At 34.3% G+C, this 16,712-nt stretch overlaps 1 protein-coding gene across 4 annotated transcripts in view; it reads left to right on the top strand.

Moving 5' to 3' along the window:
* The window catches only part of Klp10A (kinesin-like protein 10A), a 469,762-nt gene that overhangs the window by 366,619 nt on the left and 86,431 nt on the right, over positions 1-16,712 (top strand). The gene's annotated exons all lie outside the window — the stretch shown is intronic.

Here is a 16,712-nt window from a genome sequence, read left to right as displayed (position 1 = left end):
GCATCTTTATATCTTGAACTCTGGACCAGGTAAAGGATAAGTTGATATAATAGGAGATACTTCCAGGATATAATTTATAAATCTCCATCAGCTGTGGTATAACCCATTAACTGCTATAATATATAATCAGGTAGATTAAATGGCTTTGTAGTTTCACTATGAACCAATAATTTCCAGTAAGCTAGCGTATAACACTGCTGCTTCCATTTATTTATGCCTGGAGTTGAGTCCATTTGTATTAGTATTCAGCTGGCAACATTGATGCTATGCCTAGTTGGGAGACTGGAGATGTCCACTGTCAGTGCAGTGTTCATTAGTCTTTCACCATCATACTGTGCCCTTGCTCTGTATGTTTTTGACATCACATTTAGATAGTCATTTTGTGACAATCACACAAAAAAAAAAAAAAAAAAATCCATAAAAAAATTGCAAATGAGCAGAAATGAGCATAAAAAAACATCAAAAATTTATACAAAAAAATTGCTTACTGTATGTTTTTGACATCACATTTAGATAGTCGTTTTGTGACAATCACACAAAAAAAAAAAAAAATTCCATAAAAAAATTGCAAATGAGCAGAAATGAGCATAAAAAAACATCAAAAATTTATACAAAAAAATTGCTTTACTAGCATTTGTTTCTCCCAGTTCATACTCAAATGATGTTCACAACCAGGTACATGCAACAAAACTTTGTTATTTCTCACAGAAATCCTCAGCTATCCAAAACTGTATTCTGCATGATTTCTCCATAAGAAGAGTACATGTGGATTTGTTGTGTCTGACATTCCTTGCCACATGTTCACATTTATTTGCAGTCTTTGCTGCTTTTCTAATTCCAGCAACCAGTCTGACCTCTAGGATTATTTGTCTTGAAGGCTGTTTATCTGCAGCAGTGATTCCCATCCAGGTTTCCATGAGATTTTTAATCATAATATCAAATATAGATATTCCTGAACATTTTGTAAAAAGAATGTAGTGTGAAAGATAAAATGTGAATTTATGCCACTGAATTATACTTGGCACCACCCAATTTCGTGACTACTCCACCATTTATCAAATCTTTGCATAAACATCCTTGGAATTTTTAAAAAGGTCACTAGAGTTCCAGGAATGGAAAAGATCAGGAAATCATTGATCTACAGTCTAATTACTCAGTGAGATTATTTTTATTGGAGATGTTAGTGTTCATAATTTAAAATGTCTTCTCTTCTCTAAATTCATAGATGAGGTTGGAAGAGATGCATGTAGAAGTTTTGTAAGTCATCTCACTTGGTGGCACCCTAAGTAATGTTCTTAAAAAATTCTGAAATGTTTTCCAAAAGATATTTATGATGGTTGACTGGATATAGCAATTAAGGAATTCCAAGTGATAGCAGGAGTAGGGTTCACATTAATGGCAGGTAAAAATCAAATTTAAACTGTAGTTTGAATGATATCACCATCTTATATCACCAAAGTTTGAAGCTTAAACTTAAATTCTTAATTTCTCCAGTTAATAATTTCTGAATCTTAACCTAGTGAATAATCTTAGCTTATAATTACTATTTTGCACTTTAATGATGTGCAAAATAGTAATTATGTTGTCAGACTGAATAGAAAAAAGGGTAGGGCAGTACTATTTTTGCATTTACCATTCTTGCATCTCATAACTTTGGAGGAATTAGTGAAGGAATGTTAATTATGTAGAACTTCCTGCTCCTTTGCGATAGCAATCATTATTTAGAAGGGGTGGAATTTCAAAAAAAAAATAATAATAACAGAAACTAACTATAATAAGAGAATTAAGGTATGAACTAAAAGACATTATTCAGTGGAAGAGATATTAAAGCAAAATGGATAGCAATAAAAGACATTTTGCATAATCTAATGTTTAAGTTTATCCCCAGGAGTAAATTTCATAATAAACCTGGGGTCTGCTGAATGAATAATCAAGTTCTTAAAAGATTTTGAAGAATAGGAATGTAACAACAATGGGAGACTTACATAAGAGATGTTTTTATTTTATAGAATTTTTGTCTATGTAACAAGGGCATCATCAGTATAAAATTTAAATTAAACTAGCATAGGTAACAAAATGAATACCCAATAACAAGAACATGTGTACCACAAATAAACGATGTAGAGTGGCACTGTCTCGAGTACTTTTTCAGACCTAATAACAATTTTTTAAAACAAATTAGATATAAAAAAAATGAAAACATGTAATCTTACTTAATTCCAGTCTTCATACATCCTACTCTTAGATTTTTTTTTCCCCCTAATATCAAATTTGTTTAAAAAATTGTCGTGACCAAAAAAAGTACTTGGGATTATGCCTCTGTCATTTACAATGCAACTCACTCATTCTCATTGCTTGATCTTTGTTTTGTTACTTATGCTTGTTTAAGTTAAATTTTATACTTATGATGCTTGATGTTTAAGCAAAACTTGCATAAAATAAAACATTTCTCATTTAAGTCTGTTGTTGTTATTGTATTAATTCTTAAAGAAATATGTTAAGAAAAAAGCTGTGGAAGAGTATTGATCTGATAAGTCAATTATTAAGCATGAAAGCATGATTGATGTAAGCAACAACTAGCATTAACAAAATTGTTATTGATTCTAAAGCAAAATTAGAATTACTAGCCAGGAATGCAGAGATTAATCTGAAAGGCTTTTACAGATATGTAAAAGGAGTAAAGATAATCGAAATGGATTAAGCTTAGTCAATTCCCCAGGAATAGTTTTAAATAAGTTGGCTGTGATTGCAGAAGAGTTCAATAAATATTTTGCAAGTGTATATGTGAACACTAGTCAGAAGAGAAAATGCAGCATGAGTGACAGGATAAGTAAATCTAATAACATAATATAGAAGGAAGAAACTGTTTCTTAAATTATTTGTCATTTGATAAGATTATTATTACATTGGTAATAATAATCACTGAATAGGAAAGAACAAGGGCAACCTCTTGTTCTTTCTTATTCAGTCATGTATTGAAATTTTTCTTTAACATCTACCCTATGAAAATCCTTTAGTAACTTATACAGCATGTCTATCATATACCTTCAGATAGATATGGTCGTCTCAAAGCCAGCCCATATAAATAGAGATAATTTCTTTATCACTGTTTTTCTGTTTCTGCTTCGAAAACATGTAAGTGATCTTCTGAGCCATTTTGCTCACTTTTGTGATATGTTCTCTGAACATAAGTCTTTCTCTCTTATCTTTATCAGTTTCTTGTAGTGCAGTCCATCTATGTAATATGCAGCCTATAGTCAAGTACTTAATCCTACACTTTGAGAAGCATTGGATTGCAGTATCTTTCTATCACTTTTTATTAACCATTGGTGTCCCTAGATCAATATCGTTGGAAAAACTGGATATCTACCTCAACATCATTCATATAGTGAAGCAGCAGTCAAAGTACAAAGCCCTATGGTTCTTTGTACTTTGACAAAGAACCACAGTCTGCCTTCTCTTTGCCACAACTTCACTATATACCACTCCATGTCCATCCCATTTGCTCACACTTAGGCGATAGGGTTGCTTAGGTAAAAGCCAGATGCTTTTATATTTTACAGTATTTATTGTAGAAAGTGAGTAAATAGCCTGGTTGACCAAGTGGCTATGGGCAGAGAGAGAGAGAGAGAGATGAATAATCTCTACCCCCCCCCCCCCTCCCGCTAATATTTACAGCATTTCATGGGGTGGTAGGCACATTTATATAAAAAAAAAATTAAATTAAATTAAAAAAAAGTCAAGATAAGACCTCTTTCACAAAACCATGCTGTTTATATCATATTCCTATTGACCCATTCCTGAATTCTTCTCATAATCAACTATTTTCCATTACCTTAAACACGGATAAAGCTTGAGATACTAACTAGTCTATAATGTCTATAATCTCCTTATGTAATGGAGCTTTCTTGCCCACTCTCAACCCCTTTAACTTAAACAGTCCGTTAGGAGCATTTGCATAATGTCTCTTATTAAGCAGTTTATTTGCTCTTGCATTTTCCTTTGAAACATGGGATGACATCTCATGGCTGTATTCACAGTGAGATTTCTCAATATCCTAAGCACCTCCACTTCTCACCTACCTTTAACTAAATTTTTGTATCTCTCTGTTATATCAACAGGCAACTGATGTGAAGTCATTAGCCTCTATATACAAGTAGACCAATCGTGAAGTGACTTCATATGCAAACTTCGTTTACACCTTGAATAAAGGATGAAACCAAGAATATAATTTCTTGGCATCTGTAATTTATAGTGAAATAACTCATTGGATTTCTTTTGACATCTTTGCTAATTTCCTCTCATCTGATTTTGTCTTCCTAACCATACAATCCAGATGTTTTTATATTTTACAGTATTTATTGTAGAAAGTGATTAAATAGCTTGGTTGACCAAAGGGCTATGGGCAGAGAGAGAGAGAGAGAGAGATGAATAATTCTCCCCCCCCCCACACACACACACACTAATATTTACAGCATTTCACCCCTTGGTCACCCCTCTAGCTTGTGTTTGCTGATTGCTTTTCGTCTTGTAAACTAAAAAAAAAAAAAAACTTTTTTTTTATATATATCCTGTTGAATGATACTACTCATCAATTCAACACCCACCTGGGTTATTCTACTGACTCTTGTTATGCATTCTAATACTGCTTACCTTAAATATCTTTTGACTGTTCTTCATGCACTGCAAACATTCATTAGCGGTTATTTAAAGCTATGGCACTTCCCTTGGCTGCTTCCTGAGCTTCATATAATTACTAGCTTTTTGTTCCAAATATAGTCCTCAACTGAAAATTCTACATGCTTAGCTATTTTCCAGATTATTCCCTTGGTTATGGACAATTTCTCTAATACTGTCACCAGATACAGTAGTGTCAAACCCCAGTGTTGGATTCTGATTATATAGAGATTGAAGTAATTATTATTTGTTTCAGAATCCAACATGATCTTCCATCACATAGGCAAAACTTGTAAATATTATTTAATGTAAATCACTTATTTTACAATTAAATATTCATATAACTACCTTAATTTTGTCTAATATTAAATTAATTAATCAAAGATATATGTATTAATGATGAAAATACTGTATTAAATATTATTAAGTTATTTTATTTATTACTATGTTAATATTATAGAATTTGTACTTGATAATTTTAACTGCGTATTAATTGAAATGTAAATATTCTCTATTTATTTCTGTTATAGAAGTTTAGAGTTATGCAATAGCTCAATTTTATTATATTTTATTTGTTGTCATGGAGACGCATGAAGAAGCGAGCGCGAGTGGAACAGAGTGTGAGCTAGGACAAGGATAATAAAAAAATTATGTAGAGGTAACAAGAGAGAGTTGGAAGGGAAATTTTGAAGTGAAAGGAACCAAGGGTATAAACTAGAGAGGTGGAAGTAAATAAAAAGTTCTCAAGGGCGAAGTTAAAGGGGATAATAATTATAAGCGAAAAAAGACGAAGTGAATTTTATAGTTAGCTGAAAGTAAAGTCAGCAGTGATAATTAAAGGAATTTAATGCCGCAATCAGATAATATGAAGAAACTGGACGTTCAGTGAAGAATTCTGATTAAACCCAGTTAATCTAGAATTGCGACTTAATTCTAAATCGCCCTAAGCAGAACTGCACAGTGTTAAATTATTTAATGAGTGGTAACAAGGATAATCAAAGTACCTTACAGTTGATATCCATAGTCGTGAAGCGTGCAATAGTGTTTTAGTTATAACTGCGGAGAAGTCTTATAAATGTGTTCTTAAATGCAACAAATATATTTTGAAAGTTATTCGCAACGTAATTGATGTACTAGGAACTGTTTCTGGTAAGCACTGACATATTGATCATTTTCAATGTATGAAGAATTGAATGTTAGTTACGCTACGTTTAACCTAACTTTAACTGTGGAAATTCTTTGTGAATGAGAATTTGAAAATAAGAATTGTTGAGATATTTACAGCAATTAGTGCCTGCGGTGTTCTTTAAGCGTATAGCATAGCTAAGAACTGTGTGGAAACCATTCAGATGGGAAGTTCTATTGTATTTAATTAAGTGTAGGAATTTTGTGACTCAGAAACTGAGAAAGTGTATGTAATGTTTGGAAGATTGAACTAATGTGATTGACTTGACCTAATATTTAACTTTATTCTATTGTTTAAAATTAGAGGTAGAATTTATGTATGTGTCATATAGCTTATATTAAATGTTTTATTTTGTTAATCTAATTATTGTGTTTGCCTGAATTCCTTTTTATTGCACCGTTCATAAAAATTCGAATCTTGCGGGAATCCCAAGTGGAAAAAAAAATACCTTGGCCAGAATGAATGAGGAGACTGCTAACTAACTATGACTTGATCCTGCTATTTTATATAGACTAATCTAAGGATAGAGTGGCGCAGTATAATAGTAATTTCTCTACCCTTGGATTGGTGATCAATTTACAATTAGTTGTTTTTTTTATGAAAGTGACTTGTAACAAGATGGCGGATTCGAACATGAAGAAGAGAACGTCACGACACCAGGTACCTTCCCTCACATGCTATTTTAATTATTTCTCAGTAACTGTATAAATTCCATTTCCTTTCATTCTCTGTCCTCATTGGTCTTTTCGTATCATTTGATTACTGACCTATACTCGTTATTGCAATTGCATATCATTCATATCTGCTATTGTTCTGTTTGATTTTATCTCCCACTAAGTAGCTTCAAATGCTCTTTACCTTTCTGCTGAACTTCACTTTTGCTTGCAATTCTTCTACAATTACCAGTAACCCACCCTTTCAGTCCTGTTCTCATAATCCCCTCCCCTCCCCCTGGAAATCCTTTACATTCTCTCCTTGACAATATCTTTCTCTGTCAACCAAGTCCTACTAATGCCTATAATTTTTGTCATTTCACACTAACCAATTCCAGAAACTCTTCATCTCGATCCTGATACTTTTGGCATTAGTTGACATAAACTGCAATGTCTGCTTAGTCCTAGGTACCATCAGTCTTTTAATGAGTATTTCATTCAGACTGTGTCCTGAGGAAACTGATTTTTGATCTCATTTTCACGCTCGCTCATCTCAAAGGAGCCTAACGTCTTCTCACCTGCAACCCTTGCCCCAATAGTTTGTTTCCCCAATTTTTCATGACTTTCTCCAGTTAGAAATCCTTTTATCAAATTCACTCCAAACATGTAAAAACTTTACAGTTTTTCTTCTACATAAACTTCATATGCCTCACTATTTCCCTTCTCAGTTCACTCATATCTTGGCAAACTATTTACAAACTTTACTCTGTTTCACCTTTCTTTTTCTCTTCCAATAACTTTTCATATCATCTTGCATTCCATAATTTCACCTTTTATTGTTTGTCATTTGTTCTAGCCAAAATTGCTCTTTCAAATTTCATTCTTGAAAACTAATGGCATCACTAACATCTTTAGAACAGCTCACCAGCAAAGCATGATTTCTTCACGTAGTGAATACTATCCTCACTTTTCATCTCACCTCTCCTTTCTTACTGTTTTCTTCCATAACATTTGGGAGATACTTCTCCAAATTCTCCAGCTCACACTTTCTCCTTTGAAAGATTCCATATAAGAATGCTACCTCCCTGTTCTCTTCTCTCACTATTTCTTTTGTGTTACTGTCTTCCATTTCTCATCATTCATACTTTACTCACCTTCACTTTTTTTTTCAATCCTCCCTTTGAAATGAAGAGAGGAATGAAAAAAGGTGAGCAAAGCTTCTCTACTTCTCGGCATCTCTCATGTAACACTTCCAACACATTCCACCTTTTTCAGTTATCACCACAAACTCACTATTGATAGTAAATACTTTGCACTCATACCATGGCTCTTAAAAGTCCATGTTAAATTCTTTGAACAATGATCTTGACCACGATTATTCTGGTTTCTTTTGATATTAGCAGCACCATAATAATATATAAAAATAAATGTATACAAACACATACTTAGTTAAACATACACTGCATGCTGAATTAAAAGTATATAATAAACTAAATCTGACAAAAATTATCCTATTGTTAATTAAAAAACCAAATTTCAACCATGTGTGTTGGAAGTAACAATGATAGTGGAAGGGATAGTAGGTAGTGTGGCCGAGTGGTTTAAGTTGCTGGTTTTAGGGATCAGTCTCGTTGAGGTGTGGGTTTGAATCCCACCACTACTATTATTTTTGCCAGCCTAGTTGGCCGAGTGGTTAGCATATCCACTCTCCAGCCAAATGTCTGTGGGTTCAAATCCTGCTGTGGGTATGGATGTTTGTGATTGTCTGTAAAAAAAAATAAAAATAAAAAAATACTAGTGGTGGGCAATTAGTGTAGTTGCAATGATGGTAGTTGCGGTTCATTGTAGTTTGGTGGAGACAGAGTTGGAGAGCAGGTGCCCTCCCTCGATAAGTCTTTGGACTCCCTGGAGGTGTCATGTAATAATATCTCTCTCTCTCGGTAGTAAAGAAATATATCATCTTGACAACTATTCCAACAGAAACTGTCAGGCCATGTGGATCAACACTCCATTTCTTTCTATCCTCCCATTCTTTCTTCGTGAACTCCGTTCCAGCTGAAATTTCTTTTTCATTTCATACAGTGGAATAAATTGGTATTCCAATTATTATATGGTATCTCCATTGAGTCTGGAGACTCATTCTGGAGATCCACATTAACATTTATACACACAAAGCCTATCATACCTCTCCATAAACTCATTCACAAGTGGGAGTTCATGAATATTTCAATGTTTTTTAATGCTTTTTTTTTTAATCTTCATGTCTGCTGCATAAGACAAAATGAGCAGAGAAAGCAATGTTTGTTAATCAAATACTTGTACTTCAGTAGGACCTCACTGTTCCAAAGCAGACTGCAGGAAGACCATGACTTACATAATTATTACATTTTGCAAAACTTAATGTGAATTTTACATAATTCAGATTTAATCCATCCATAATTACATGGAGTAGTATATGAACACATTTTCAAGGTTATTTCTGTTAGTTTCATTCACAGGATGCACACATTTGGATAATTAAAGTCTCCCATTACATTGGGGGACTTTAATTATCTGAACATTGATAGGATAGTTGTGAAATCACATGAGAAGAATGAAACTGAATTTGAGCTGTTGCAAGACGACTCACTTAAGCAGCATGTCACAGAAGGAACTCGTGGTCAAGAAGTGTGTAGATCTGATTATAGTGTCAGAGAGCATTTCATTTAAAGATGTAACTATTCTGCCTCTAGTTGGTGAGAGTGATCATGCAGTCTTCACATGGGAAGTGGCTAAGTTTATGAATGTTCCATTCAGAAAAGGTTGCTTACTTTTGAATTTTGTAAACCTTTTGACAGTAAATGGTGTAGAAAATATGGGTTAGGATTATAAAATATTAGCATGAATAAGAGAATGGCTGACTGACATAAAGATGTAGCATATGGGGGGAATGCGCGTATGCAAGATTTAAGGTAACTAATGGTGCACCACAAGTGTCAGTCTTTCGTCCACTGTTATTCAATCTGTACATTAATGATATTAGGAAGGATTTGACAGGTGGCATACAGCTATTTGCTGATGATGCAAAGATAGGTAGAGTAATCAGAAATGCTGCTGTTAGGCAGTACTTGCAGAATGATTTGAATTAGCTGGAATTATCGTGCCTGGGGAAATGGATGTCAGTAAATGCCAAATCTAGTGACATAGACTGGTTATTACTAACACCATGTTCTGACATAAAAATGTGCACAAATTCACATAGAGAGAAGAGACAAGGAATAAGAAAAGTCTCATTGCCTATGTTATTGTTGATAGTGATGTTTTCTCCCCGGTGCATGACACCAGAGGATTTGAAATTGGAAGTGATCACCATTTAGTATTGAGCAGGATAAAATTGAATTTCATATTGAAAAGAATGACATGTAAGAAAGTTTTAAAATGAATAAAAGTTGAGCAGCTCTCAGATGTGACTAAAATATACAAACATTATACAAGAAAAAATGAAAGAGTTTGAGAACAGGAATCAAACCTTGGAGATTCAGTGGCAAGCTCTGAAGATAACATTGATTCTGCCAGAAAGGCATGTGGTTAGGTTGTCTGCAAGGATAGAAAAATCAGAACTCCCTGGTGGACACAGGAAGTTAAAAAGAGTCAGTGAAGGAAAAAAGAAAGCATTTCAAAAGTTCCTGGCAAATAAGTCAGCTTGTGCTCTCAGAGAATACAGAGACAAATGTAAGAAAGCTAAACACTGTGTAAAACTAACTAAACAAAAGTCATGGGAGGACTTTGTGGTAAGAACATAGAAAATAAATATCAAGAAGGTGGCACGATATTCTGGAGGTTGTTGAAGAAGCTCAGAAATGGAGGAGAGAGTGCTGTAAGAGGAATTAGAGATGATAAAGGTGATATGAAATCTGGAGAAAAAGATATCCTTGAAGTATGTAGTAATTACTTCGAAAAATTGCTAAATGAAACTAGCAGTGATGACAGCACAGTGATAAAAAACACTGACCAGGCATGCAATCAGGAATACATATCCATGCTTGAAGTAGAAAAGCCATCAAAAATCTGAAATGTGGAAAGGCAGCTGGAGTAGATGATATTAAACCAGAATGGGTCACGTATGGAGGTATAAAAGTTTTACAGTGACTACACTGCATAGTCCTGAGGGCCTGGACATAAGGACAAATTCCAGATAATTGGAGTAGAGCTCTCATAGTACCCATATATAAAAAGGGAAATAAAACTGAATGTGAGAATTACAGAGGTATTTCCCTATTAAGTGTTCCTGGTAAGATTTATGCAAGTATACATGAGAAACGGTTGAGAAGAATTGTGGAAGAAAAGCTTGGTGAAGAACAAGCTTGATTCAGGCCAAATCGAGGCTGTCAGGATCAGATCCTCACTTTACGACAAATGGTGGAGAAATCATGGGGAGTATAACAAAGATCTGTATTTAAGTTTTGTCCATCTGGAAAAGGCATATGACAAGGTGCCAAGAGAGAAGCTATTCAATATGCTACAGTTATATGGTGTCAACGGGGCATTATATCAAGCAATACTTAGCCATTATTTGAGTTGTAAGTCAACAGTTAGAATTGAAGGAAGTACAGGAAGATGGTTTAATGTTAAATCTGGGGGTGAGACAAGGATGTACATTATTCCCTCTGTTATTCATTATCTATATGAATCACATTATGAAGGAAAGTTGTATTAAACATGATATCATAATTGGAGATGTTAATTTCAGCTCTTTGCTTTATGCGGATGATGTTATACTTCTAAATAAATCCGCTACAAGTCTGCAAGATTCTCTGACTAAATTGAATAACTGTTGTAATAGATATGGTATGAAGGTCAGCAATAAAAAGACAATGAAAATAGGCAGAATCATTAAAAATGTCAACTGTGTTGTGAATGGAGAACCTGTGGAACAAGCAAAACATTTCAGCTACTTAGGCAAGATTTTTAGTGAAGATGGTAAATTAAATATACAACAGAATCAACAAAGCTGGTATGGTAGGAAGTCAATTGAATAAATTCATATGGAATAAGAGAGAAATTAGTCGCAACACTAAATTAGCTGTATACAAGACAGTGTTCAAACCGATTTTAACTTATGGATCTGAGAGCTGGGTCAGAAGTAAAACACTTGACCAAAGACTAGAGACTGCAGATATGAGAGTCCTGAGAAAGATTAGAGGCATGAACAGATGGCATCAATGGCAATATCATATTAAAAATGAGGATATTAGGAAAGAACTTGACATTGTCAGCATCAAGGAATGCATTAACAGAGCTAATCTCAGGTGGTATGGTCACTTAAACAGAATGGGTGAGGAAAGATTAGCCAAACAAGTGTTCTCTGCCAGGTGGGCAGGAAAAAGGCCCAGAGGAAGACCAAGATATAGGGATTGATACAGTAAAAAGTGCCTTCGAAGATAGATATATAAATATAAGGTCTGACACTGTTGTAGCTTTGACAGGTAACAGATTGATTTCAAAGAAAATTGTAGGTAGGAAGTTAGTAATGATGTAAATTTTTCATGTAGTACTATCATATCCTGTACATCTCTTGAGGGTAAATATTAGGAATTTGATGATGATGACTAACATCCTGTATTTCTATAGTCCTAATTATAGTTTATAATGCGACCTCTGAGAACAAATGGTTATGTGGGTAGAATATGTGCTATCCATATTGGAATTTTTAGATCATCAGTATTGCTGAGATTAGTATGGTTGATTAGAATTTCACAGGCCTCCTTAAATTTGTACTAATGCCAAGTTTTGGAGTGATGTAATGAACAGGTGCCTTTGTAATCAATTATGTGTAGAGTATCCAAGGCATGATCAGATAAACCAGATTTACCATAGTTATTACATTTTTTTTTTACATAAACAGGGGCTTTTTTAACGCATGCAACATTACCCCAGCTACCAACACAATTTCAGATTATACCATGATTTTTAGTTGGCTAAATGCCAAACAGGCAGCCTGTCCTCATATGCTCAGTATTTAGATTTGATATCCAAATACCTGCTAATGGGGTACATCACAAGAAATTGAAGATTTGACCTAAGGTCAGAAGTCTTGGTGGGTTAACCACATTTCTTAAAAGATTGTAGGGGATATCTCTCAGTTTCCTCGCTTTTACCTTATTTTTTTATTACCATTGTTTTAATATATTTATGAATGATTTAGTTTCAAGTGTCATATGGAAATCAACCTTTTTAAGATAGTATATTGTCTCTTTTATGATGTGAATAATGGTCAGCATGTGAAAAAAATATGTAAAAGAAATAAATTATTGGCTCCAGTATTTCAAAAATCCTTGTTATATGGATATTAGCAGGGCAAAGAAAATCAAATGCTAAATAATTGATAAATGCCACAGCATGCATTTACTCTTAAGTCTTCATCACAGCTATATTCTTTTCTCTGATGTTTTCTTGTTCATCAGTATGCCACTTCAAAGAAGTTGATCAAGATTTTCCCACGGATTTTAACATTATTTAAATTCATAATCAGTGAAGGATCATTCACCTGGAAAACAAGTTATACTAACAAATAAAAGAAATAGTTATTGGGCAGTCCTGTCTCTCTCTCTCTCTCCCTCTCATTGAATGATTGTGTTAAACATCTAGAAAGAAACTTTTTAGTGTGTCCAAATGGCATATTTGGCTTCATTTTGTAAAGACTGTAATGATATCTTTGCAATCTGGTCACACTCACATACTCAATTTCTACAGTTTTCTAAATAAAAAAACTATTGCATATATCGAAAAATTTCTTTTAGATCAGTCTTATAGAATTCCTTTAGTAACATCTATCATGTCCCCACTTTTTATGCCTATCAACTAAACTTTACAACTCATACACCTTCAGTCTGTCCTCATAGACCTGTATGTCAGCTTGGTCACTCTTCTCAAGATACTCTATGCCACCTCATATCCTCAAGAAACCCACATGGCCAAATCCGTGCACAGTAGTCAAGACGCAGCTGAATCATAGCCTTATGAAGAGGGATGATAACCTCCCTATCTTTACTTTTTTGTTGTTGTTTTTTCCACATCTAAGTAATCCTTTGAGCTCTTTTGCCATATGTCCTCTGAACTTCAATTCTGTCCACTATTATCCTCAGATCCCTAGCCTCACACTCATTCATTTCCTGCAATCCAATTATCAGTGTGATACATAGTTTGTAATATTTTCAACCATAAGTGCAGAAATTTACATTTTGCGACATTAAATTGACAACCATTGAACTTCGCCAACAATGCCAATTTATTTAAATCATTCTGCAGAATATCTGCATCACCTTTATCAACTATTGCCATACTCTGTTTAACAACATGTATAGACAACTGAATATCCCAGCTTAAATCATTACTATAAAAATTAAGTAGTGGCCCTAATACAAAACTTTGATACATTCCACTAGACACCCTCATTCTCCCCCTAGATTTAATTCATCATATACTACTCTCTGGTGTTTATCAGCCCCCCCCCCCCCATCCATGTCACTAGCTTCATATCCATTCACATTTGCTCCAAATTTGTAATAGTTTTCTATGCAGTCATCTGTCAGATGCCTTTGCGAAGTCCAGAAATATCATAATATAGCCATTTTCGTTATCTAATTCTGCTGTTATTCTATTACAAAATAGGACTAAATTACTAAGGTGGGACCTACCTTTTACAAAACCATGCTGCTTGCTATAGAGCAAGGTTTCCCAAACTGTGGCCTGGTTATTTTAATACTTCATCCTCATGACTCACTGAAATTTTTATGGCAAATAGATAAAATAAAACAGATTTGAATGTTCATAGAGTTTTCATTTATTATTATTATAATAAAGAAGCATTTACTCTTACAAAAATATAAAGAAATTGAACTAAAGTCGAGTCATTTATTAATGAGAAGTGTGATGTTGTCATTCGTTAACTAGAAACTTCAAGTTTGGAGGAAAAGATAACTTTATTCTTAAATCCAGTTCAACTTCCAACTGGTTTCTATATTTATTTTTTAGAAAAACCAGTGTTGAAAAGCCTGTTTCACACTTATAGGTTGTGACAAAAGGCATTAGAAATTTTATCGCTTTTTCTGCTAAAACTGGGTACTCCTGATGGCAAGACAGCCAAAAATCCATCAGTGGTATTGTGTTAAAGATGCCTTTGAGTGCCGTATCACACGGCAGTTCAATTATAGATTCAATATCTGAATCCGGCATTTCTGTCTCAGAGTCTGCATTCACTGTAAAAGGGTTCCTTATCCATGCTTTGTTGTTGTTGATTGAGGGGAAATATTCCTTCAGACTTGCCTGCAGTCTTAGTATATGTTCCTTGATAACAGCTGAAATGTCATCTGGCATGGAACTCATATTATGCTCTTTTTGTAATTCCCTGCTTCCACACGACTAGACCACAAATTGAGTTTTTTTTTGTTGCAGCTTCCACCTTCTCTTGCACTTTAAATACAGTTACATTGCTATCTTGTAATGTCAGATTTAAATTATTCAAAAAATCAAAAATGTCTCAAAAGTAGGCAACCTTGATTAACCAATTGAAATCATGAAAACTGTCTTTGAATTTAAATATTACATCCCTAGCCATTGGGGGATGTTGGTCTAAGAACATTAAAATTTCATCCTTCATTTCAATAAGTCTTCTTAAAACATTCCCTCTTGACAGCCATCGCACCTCGCAGTGTAAAAGAAGATGTTCATGTTCACTCTCCATTTCTTTGCACAATGCAGAGAATATTCTTGAATTCAATAGACGAGATTTTATAAAGTTTATAAATTGTACACTTGCACAGTTGCATTTAAAAGCAATGGCATTCTTTTGATGGCCAATGCTTCTCTGTGAATGCTACAGTGCACCCATACACAATCTGGTGCTACAGCTTTGATCTTCGGAAAAAGTCCAGTATGTGCACCTGCCATTGCGCAGGCCCCATCTCTACTCACTCCTACACATTTCTTCCATTCAATGCCCTTTTCAATGATGTAATTTGCTATCAAATTAAAAATTTCTTCAGCTGTTGTTCTTGTTGTCAGAGGTTTACAAAAAAGAAATTCTGTGCGAGTTGTATTGTCACAATTGTATCTCACAAAACATGTTAAATTGGCATTGTCCGATATATCTGTACTCTCATCAACTTGCAAGGGAAAAAAATTGTACTCTTTTAAGTGACCTACGACAGTTTCTTCGATATTATCTGCCATCTCCATTATTCTACTCTTCGTTGTGTTATTTGATAGCGTCAGCATATTTACGTGGCTCTCCTGTTTTTTTATCACATATTTGAGATGCTAACATTTTTATTGCTGGAACTATTAATTTCTTAGCAGCTGTGTGAGGATAACCAATTTCAGCAATTAATTTTGATATTTCATAAGAAGCCATTACAAGGTTTTCAGACTGATCTCACTGAGAAAAATTCGAAGACATAGTCTTCTTGGTAGCTCTCTTTTTTATTTATAAAGAAATCTATTGGCTTATTACTGTAGTTCGGATGTTTCAATTCCAAATGTCGCTTCAACTTTGAAGGTTTCATGGACTCGTTTGAAAGTGCCACACAACAAATAACACATGCTGGTTTGTCATCAGCACCCTTGATGAAACCGAATTGTATGTAATTTTCATAATACTGTCAGGTTCAGTACATCATCTTCTTTTTTGTAAGAGTAGTAGACAACACATCGTGCAGCCATTTGTTAGTGCTGTTCTCAGAACTCGTGCCCGGCTGCATGTCACTCGATTGTTCCCTAGTACTAATCGAAGAGTTTGTAACTGGCACATTGTTTGTTTGTTGTTTTATTACCCATTTATCCATCGTTAAATGGGTAATGGTAATCGAGATGAAGAAAGAATGAAATAAATTATTCAGAAACAATTATAATAATTACAGTTGTTCAGCCAAACCCACCGGGCAAGGCACACGTAATCAGTAAATAATATAAAAAAAATGCTCTCTCTCGATGCTTAACGTGACAGGCGAGTAAAACAAACGCCAGACTGCCAAACGATTTGGCTGGTGGCATGGTTGCTGCCGTGCACCCTCACCATTAGTTGAGCTACTTTACCGTGAACAAAGAGACTGTGAAATGGCTACACAGACGGAGCACGTTTTTCGTCTATTAATTAAATTATTTATTCATTAATCTGATTAAACGCTATTTACTAGTATTTTAGAGTTTCGTGAAAAAAA

The sequence above is a fragment of the Typopeltis vanoorti genome, chromosome 3 (assembly GCF_054136105.1).
Source record: "Typopeltis vanoorti isolate ZY-2024b chromosome 3, IOZ_Tvanoo_1.0, whole genome shotgun sequence".
Taxonomy (NCBI): domain Eukaryota; kingdom Metazoa; phylum Arthropoda; class Arachnida; order Uropygi; family Thelyphonidae; genus Typopeltis; species Typopeltis vanoorti.
This window is presented reverse-complemented; position numbering and strand designations above follow the sequence as displayed.